At 39.8% G+C, this 8,678-nt stretch overlaps 1 non-coding gene across 1 annotated transcript; it reads right to left on the bottom strand.

Annotated features, from left to right (window-relative positions):
• Nucleotides 1-6,351: 6,351 nt before the first annotated feature.
• Nucleotides 6,352-6,488, bottom strand: LOC114809717. Its single transcript, XR_003757494.1, has one exon. It is a non-coding gene; the product is annotated as a small nucleolar RNA SNORA7 (small nucleolar RNA).
• Nucleotides 6,489-8,678: the final 2,190 nt, after the last annotated feature.

Raw genomic sequence — 8,678 nt, 5'->3', positions numbered from 1 at the left:
GTGTCTTCCAGCTTTGTTATATTGGACTCTCCCAAGTGTTTAGGTCAGTGCTCTGCACACAGAAATTACTCGATAAATACCACTAATTTAGTGCCAAACAGTGCAAACTGCTACAACAGGCCCTTCTGAAAGACACAGTGTCATTTACAGAATACTAGAGGATTATTCAATTAATATTTCTTAGGTTTAATTATAGTCTAAATGAAATTGCTGTTGTCTAGGTTGATTTATACTTTAATAAAGCATAGACTTTTATGGTTTATAGTTTTGCTCAATTCAAGTCAATTTATATAACCCAAAATTACTTTCTAAGAATTAGGGTAACACTTTTTTTTTCCATTTTTATATTTTTACTGCCAAATGGACTTAAATCATTTTACAAATTCATTCTTTCCTAAAGTTGACTAGTAAATTAAGCACATGCATATGATCATTTGTAAATATCTCTACATCATATATTTTGAAATGTGGACTTCAAACATTTTTAATAGGGTTTTCCATCCATTTGAAAATGAACTTTCTGCGAGACTAAACCTTTTCACTTTGTTCACAAAAATACAGTTTATAAACCTATCCTGGTCCCTTCAGTCAATCAATCAATCAATCAATCAATCAATCAATCATATTTTTTGAGCACTTACTCTGTGCCGGGCATGATACTAAGCATTCGGGAGAGTACAACACATCAATATAACAGACATACTTTGGCTTAGTGGAAAGAGCATGGGCCTGGGAGTCAGAGGACATAGGTTCTAATCCTGGCTCTGCTTCTTCTCTGCTGTGTGACCTTGGGCAAGCCGCTTAACTTCTCTGTGCCTGTTACATTATCTGTAAAATGGGGATTAAGACGGTGAGCCCCATGTGGGACAGCCTGATTACCTTTTATCTACCCCATTGCTTAGAACAGTGCTTGGTACATAGTAAGCGCTTAAAAAATACCATAATTATTATTATTGCATTCTCTTCAGCTAGGCATTGCTCACAGTCCTGGAGGCTGGAAGAAGGAAAAAAGAAGATATCTGTAATTTATTTATTATAATTGTAATTTATTTATTTATCTAGATATCTGTCTCCTTTTTTCTATTCTCATTCCCTGCTCACTGTGGGCAGGGAATGTGTCCATTTATTGTTGTATTTTACTCTCCCAAGCACTTAGTACAGTACTCTGCACACAAATGACACTCAATAAATACGGATGAATGAATCAGTGAACGAGAAGAGAAAGAGGAAAAAAAGAACATGTATGAATGTAACTGTGTACAGTTATGTGTGTGGTCTCTCCCCACTCCAATCTATATTTCATTCTGCTGCAGGGATCATTTTTCTAAAAACAGGTCAGTTTACATCTCCCCACTCCTTAAAAACCTCCAGTGGTTTCCATCAACCTTCTCATCAAACAGAAACTCCTTACCATCAACCTTAAAGCACTCAGTCAGCTTGTCCTTTCCTACATCACCTCACTGCACTTTTACTACAGCCCAGCCCACACACTTTGCTCCTCTAGCTCCAGCTTACTCACTGTGCCCCGATCTCATCTACATCACCGCTGACCTCTTTCCCACATCCCCCCACTGGCCTGGAACTCCTTCTCCCTCCATGTATTCCAGACCACCACACTCCCCACCTTCAAAGCACTATTAAGGTCATATATCCTCCAAGTGTCCTACTCTAATTAAGCCCTTATTTTCCCTGGCTCCCACTCTCTTTAGTGTTTTTTATGCACTTTGATATTTACCCCACACTCAGCCCCAAATAACTTATGTCTTATCCATAACTTATTTATTCGTGTTAATCTCTGTCTCCCTCTCTAGACTATAAACTCATTGTAGTCAGGGAATGTATTTACTAACTTTGGTATCGTACTCTCCCAAGTACTTAGTACGGTGCATAGCATCTTTGCTTGATTGTGTGTGTCTGTGTGTGTTAATAGTGACTTGCGGATGGAAGAGCTAGTTGGAATGGAAGTCCTGAAAGACTAAAAAGTACTATAGAGAATGAAGTACCTACTGCTATAATAAATAATACTTTGTGACAGTTCAGAATTCAGAGTTTAGAAACAGAGATGGAAGATGACTATTTTAATGCTTCTGGATATCATCCAATACAATGAATGTCATGTAGTGTTCACCTAAAGTCATAAATCATAGCTATTAGTGTCATTTTAAAAAAGGTATCATGATCATGTGGTTACAGAGAATGATGTGCGGCTTGAAAAAATCAATGCGAACATTGAATTTTTTATGAGACTAATCAAAAATAAACATAGTGGAATAATAGTCCTAAACACCACATAATAATAAATATTATGCCACGGGATTGGCTTACCTGAATGCTGAATTTGACCTCTATGACTCCATTAGACAATAATATAATCCTAGCATTTAATGAAAGTAAAATGGATTCCCAGACCGATTCTGAAATTTAAGACACCACCCAGGTGCAACTCTTGTAACAACGGTAATTACTTCTGAGGTTTTATTGCATCTACAGGTGGATTCAACTATCACAAAGTTATAACTGCTACTGTTAAGAACTATCCAACTCATTCAGTGAGTTTCCCTATCATAAGTCAACTAAAACTATTTTGGGAGTGAATATTATGAAGTGAGGTATGCGTAATGAAAGCTACATGGATATTGATGCATTTTTCTTCCTTTCTGCAAGATGGTTGGAAATTTTACATTTAAATTTTAAGAGAGGGGAGATTGCACACAACATGCAGTAGAGAAGTTGCGTGGCTTAGTGGAAAGAGCACAGCCCTGAAAGTCAGAGGACCTGCGTTGTAATCCCGGCTCCACTCCTTGTCCATTGTGCGACCTTGAGCAAGTCACTTAACTTTTCTGTGCCTCAGTTACCTCATCTGTAAAATGGGGATTAAGACTGTGAGCCCCAAATGGGACATGACCTATGTCCAACCTACTTACTTATATCCACCCTAGAGTTTTGAACAGTACCTGGCACATTGTAAATGCTTAACAAATACCATTAAAAAGAGAAAGTTTGCCTGTAAGACTGAAAGCCTAAGCTTAGTGTAGTAGGAAAAGAGAGTAGCTAGGCAACTGGGAGACAGCTAAAGAAATCTATAACCCTACTACCCTCATTTCTTTTCAAATTCATAAGTGAGTCAAATCTTAAAAGCAACATTTTCACCTTAATGATTAATCTTGAATGGTTGTAGGTGTTCTATCTTTAGCTTTATCTTCAGAATAGTTTTGAAAACATTCACCTGGCTTAAGAGCAGTCATGCACTTCAGTAACCAAGTAACTCCTAACATATTGAGGCTTTTCACATGCTGCTTGATAAAATTAATCAGCTTGTAACTATGGATACACTTTGGATCAAAAATAGTATCAGGGAACAGGCTTTCCCTTGAATGTTTTCTACAACGTTGACACCCTTTGATAGGTGTGGTAAGACTCTCCTTTACTCTTAATGCCAAATCTAAAAATTTCTGAAATAGTTGCATTTTGAGACACCTGGATGGACCTGCACATCTATCATTGAAATTGATGAAATTACGAATGTTCTCAGGGAGTAATTCTGTTGTTCGAGCAGGCATTTACAAGTACTAAATGGTTAAATAATGTCATAGTCCTCTGAGGATATCTCCAGACTCTTTCTAAAGGAACTAAGAAATGCCTCATTATTTCAAAGAAATCACCAATAGGCCAAACTGGAAGGTAAAACTGTCAACTAAATATGCTGAAGGGTCAGAACCACTAGCTATAATAATAATGTTGGTATTTGTTAAGCACTTACTATGTGCCAAGCACTGTTCTAAGCAATGGGGTAGATACAAGGCAATCAGCTTGTCTCAATATCATCGATCTTGAGTATCTTACCCTTAAGACAATCTCATAATAAGGTTTAGAGAGAAGAAGAGACAGACAGACAGACAGAAAGAGATTGAGAGAGAGGAAAAAGTAAGTAAAGTAGTGAAACTTCAAGGAGTCATCCTCCTAAGATGTTTTCTGTTTGGGGATCATTTTTAATTCCACTGACACAGCTGATGTTGGAGCTTTTAATTAATTAATTCATTCATTCAATCGTATTTATTGAGCACTTACTGTGTGCAGAGCAATGTACTAAGCACTTGGAATGTACAATTTGGCAACAGATAGTGACACTCCTTGCCCAACAATGGGCTCACAGGCTAAAAGCCTTTCCCACTGCAAGGTGAGTTTAGAAGCAAGAATTTGGAAGTGGAGAACATTAAAATAATGTGAAATCTGGAGTAAGAGCAGTATTTGACTGTACTCATTAGGCTTCAGAATTTCAGATAGTTTAGAGTAAGAATTTCCAGGAATAAAACAAATCTATTATAAGAGGCCTTTCCCAGTTAAAACCTCATTCCCTCTTCTCCCACTCCCTTTTGCATCTCTCTTGCTCTTGGATTTAAACCCTTTATTCACCTCTCCCTCTCCCCACAACATTTATTTATTCATTTATATTAATTTCTGTTTTTTCCTCTAGACTGTAAGCTCACTGTGGGCAGAGAGCATTCTTACTAACTCTGTTATATTGTACTCTGCCAAGTGCTAAGTGCTTATTACAGTGCTCTGCTCACAGTAAACCCTCAATAAATACCATTGACTGATTGATTGATTTATTAAGATAATGTTTTGATGGACTGAGTGATTTCTGAATAATGTTGGCGCTTTGAAAAGTTAGGGCTACCACTTGCTTTCTCCTTAATAGCTGGATTTCTTGTAATTATCATGGATTTCTACTCTGCATTTTCTCACAGAATTGGTTAGAAGGGAACTGGAAATACCAACCTCCCAACTCTCATGTTCAGGGAGGGATGGAAGGAAGTGAGGGAGAAGGGGAGGATGACTGGAGGGAGAGGAGGGAAAGCAAAAGGAAGAGAGAAAGGGGGAAGGGAGGAAAGGAGGAAGGGAAGGGAAAATGGGAGGAGGGAGGTAGGGAGAGAGAAGAGAAAAAAAGAAGGGGAAGGAAAAAGAAGCATAAACCAGGAGTTTGGAGATCAGAACATAAGAAATGCAATTAGCAGGCCAGAAAAATGGTTCAACCTCCCAATGTTGCGACTGTGAAAGTGCCAATTAAATGTTTGAAAGAACAGCATTATACCCATCCTACTTTTACATTCTAACTCAAGTCCAGGAAAGGACTATTTAAAAGTTCTCATTTTTAACTCCACTATCCATATAGTATTCTCCCAAGTGCTTAGTACGGTGCTCTGCACATAATAAGCACTCAATAAATACTGTTGATTGATTATCCCCTAGTAACCCTCTTTGAATATTCATCTCCTTGGGAAGACATTCTAGGATTCTCATCCATGAATTTATAGAAACCCCTCTTAAACCTCCTGACATTTTTGGACTCCTTGGGCAACTATTTCTGTGGTACTATATTCCATGTTTACCACCCATTACTAACAATGAGATTCTAACTGGCTTTAAGAGTGACAGGTAAAGCTGATGCTTAATCGACAGTACCTTCCACGATGATCTTTGTATTTGCTGCCCCAAATATCTGGTGCCATTTTTCTTCACTCCTGGGGGAAACACAGTATTCTCTCAAAACCTACCAGCATGGAGTAACAGATAAAGCACAGGCCTGAGAGCCAGAAATCAAGGGTTCTAAACCCAGTTCCGCCCCTTGTCTGCTGTGTGGCCTTGGTGAGTCACTTCACTTCTCTGTGCCTCAGTAACCTCAACTGTAAAATGTGGATTAAGACTGTGAGCCCCATGCGGGACAGGGACTGAGTCCAGCCTGATTTGCTTGTATCCACCCCAGTGCTTAGTTCAGTGCCTGGCACACAGTAAACACTTAACAAATACTGCAATTATTGTTATCGTTATTATTATTATTACAGAAGCATTCCATTTTTAATTTTGGAATGAAATCTTGGCCTGCCTTTTGCTCCTGTCTTCCATCTGTCCAATTTTGTCATAACCTATGAGTACCTATGCACTTTTTACAAAATATATAGGCACTTAATCTCACCTGCTAAGCATTTAGGTACTCATCTCCAGCCACAGCATATATGTACATATCCGTATAATCTATTGCTCCCATTACCTGTAATTTCTTTTAAAGTCTGCCTCTTTTGTGAGATGGTAAGCCTCTTGACTACAGGGGTCATTGTCTTCTTGTAGTTGTTGTTCTTCTCTTATGCTGTCGGGTCATGTCCGGCCCATAGCGACACTGTGGACACATCTCTCCCAGAACGCCCCACCTCCATTTGTGATCTTTTAGTAGTGGATCCAAAGAGTTTTCTTGGTAACAGTAGGGAAGTGGTTTAACCTTGATTCTGTGCAGTGAACGAGTCTCTGCCCTCAACTCTCTCCCATGCTGCTGCTGCCCAGCACGGGTGAGTTTTGACTTGTAGCAGATTGCCTTCCACTCGCTAGCCACTGACCAAGCTAGGAATGGAATGGGTGTGCCTCTGCTTGTCTCTCCTCCAGTAGTCAAGACTGGTAGACTACTAGAAACTCTCCAGGTGCAACCCTGAGAGGGGCATTGTCTTCTTATTCTATTGTATTCAATAAAACAATTAATTGCCCCAAACTGTGTTAGTCATTGTTAGTGTTCCACTTGGCAGTTGATGTTAAATGTGGCAGGTAGGAGGAGTGAAGAGTGAGGAGTTTTTAAATATTTAGTGAGGAGTATTACAATTGCTCAGAAAGTCCCACCTGGCTTCTTTTGGAAAATTTGGGTCTGACAGCCATTTAGACAGTAATTTTAATTTTATTCATTCATTCAATCATATTTATTGAGCACTTACTGTGTGCGGAGCACTGTACTAAGTGCTTGAAATGTACAATTTGGCAACAGATAGAGACAATCCCTGCTCAACAACAGGCAAGCAGCGTGGTCTAGTGGATAGAGTACAGGCCTGGGAGTCAGAAGGATTTAAATTATAATCCCAGCTCCAGCTGGTATCTGTATTATATCCGCAGGCCAGTCACTTAACTTTTCTGTGCCTCAGTTAACTCATCTGTAAAATGGGGATCGTGAGCCAGGGTTGAGTCCAACCCGATTAGCTTGTATCTACCCCAGGGCTTAGTATAGTACCTGGCACATAGTAAATGTTTAACGAATATCATAAAAAAAGAGCTCCAGTTTGGTCTGAAGTGGGAAACCAAATTAGTACCAAACTCAAAATCTCCCAAAGAATGTGCTGTGCTTTTGATTCGACTATTTTTTCTTTACTGAATGAGTGAATAAATAAATAACTCAGTGAAACAAACTCTATGTCAGCAGGGAACATGTCTACCAACTCTGCTATAGTTTACTTTCTCAAGTGCTTAGTATTCTGTACTGCAAGGGTTTAGTTTGTAGAGATAATTATCATTCTCATCACCATCAGTGGTATTTATTGCATCCTTACTGTGTACCGGGCACTGTCACGAGCTTGAAGTCTAGATGGTGAGACAGATATTAATATGAATCAATTAATCATATTCATTGAGCACATACTATGATGCGAGTATTTACCGTGGATAAATCCCTACAGTTATCACCCCAGCTCCCTCCTACTATTCATCTCCAAACTCCTTGAGCAAATTTTCTATATCCACTGCCTTAAGTTCCAATCCTCTCCTTGACCCCTTCCAATCTGGCTTCCAACCCCTTCAATCCACAGAAACTTCCCTCTCAAAGGTCACAAATGATCTCCTTCTTGCCAAATCCAACGACCTCTACTCCATCCTCATCCTCCTCCAGCTCTCAGCTGCTTTTGATATCAGAATAATTATCAATCTTGGCTTCACTGTCGCTGTCCTCTCCTGGCTCTTCTACCTCTCTGGCCACTCATTCTCAATCATTTATGACCTCCTCCTCTGCCTCCCACCCACTTGAGTCCTTCCAGGTTCAGTTTTGGGGTCTCTTCTATTCTCCATCTACTCCCACTCTACTTCCATGCCTTCAACTACCACCTCTATGCGGATGATTCCCAAGTCTACGTCTCCAGCCTTGACCTCTCTTCTTCTCTGCAGTTTGACCTTTCTTCCTACCTTCGAGACATCTCTACTTTGATATCCTGCCAACACCTCAAACCTAACATGTCTGAAACAGAACTCCTATTTTTCCCAACTAAATCGGTCCTTCCCACTATGTCCCCATTACTGTAGAAAGCACCACTATCCTTCCTGAATCACAAGTCCATAACCTTGGCGTTATCCTTGAATTACCTCTCTCATTCAGTGCACTTATTCAATCTGTCCCTAAATCAAGTCAGTTCAACCTTCTGCACAACATCACTAAAATCCTCTCCATCCAAATGCTACCATGTTAATCCAAGCACCTATTATATCCTGCCTTGATAACTCTATCAGCCTCTTTGCTAACCTCCCAGTCAACTGTGTCTCCCCACTCTCCAGTCCATACTTCACTCTGCTTCCTGGATCATTTTTCTAAAAAACATTCAGTTCATGTTTCCCCACGGCTCAAGAATCTCCAGTGGTTGCCAATCTGATACCCTTGCATTAAACAGAAACTCTGTCCCATGGGTTTGAAAGCATTCGATCACTTTGCCCCATTCTATCTTACCTCTCTGCTCTCTCACTACAACCTAGCCCGTACATTTCACTCCTCTAATACCAATCTACTCTCTGAACCTCGTTCTCATCTATCTCACCGCTGATCTCTCTCCCACATCCTTCCTCTGGTCCAGAACACCTTCCCTCTTCATAGCCAGCAGACAATT

Source organism: Ornithorhynchus anatinus, chromosome 2 (assembly GCF_004115215.2).
Source record: "Ornithorhynchus anatinus isolate Pmale09 chromosome 2, mOrnAna1.pri.v4, whole genome shotgun sequence".
Lineage (NCBI taxonomy): Eukaryota > Metazoa > Chordata > Mammalia > Monotremata > Ornithorhynchidae > Ornithorhynchus > Ornithorhynchus anatinus.
The sequence above is the reverse complement of the archived record's forward strand: the minus strand, read 5'-3'. Positions and strand labels throughout refer to the sequence as shown.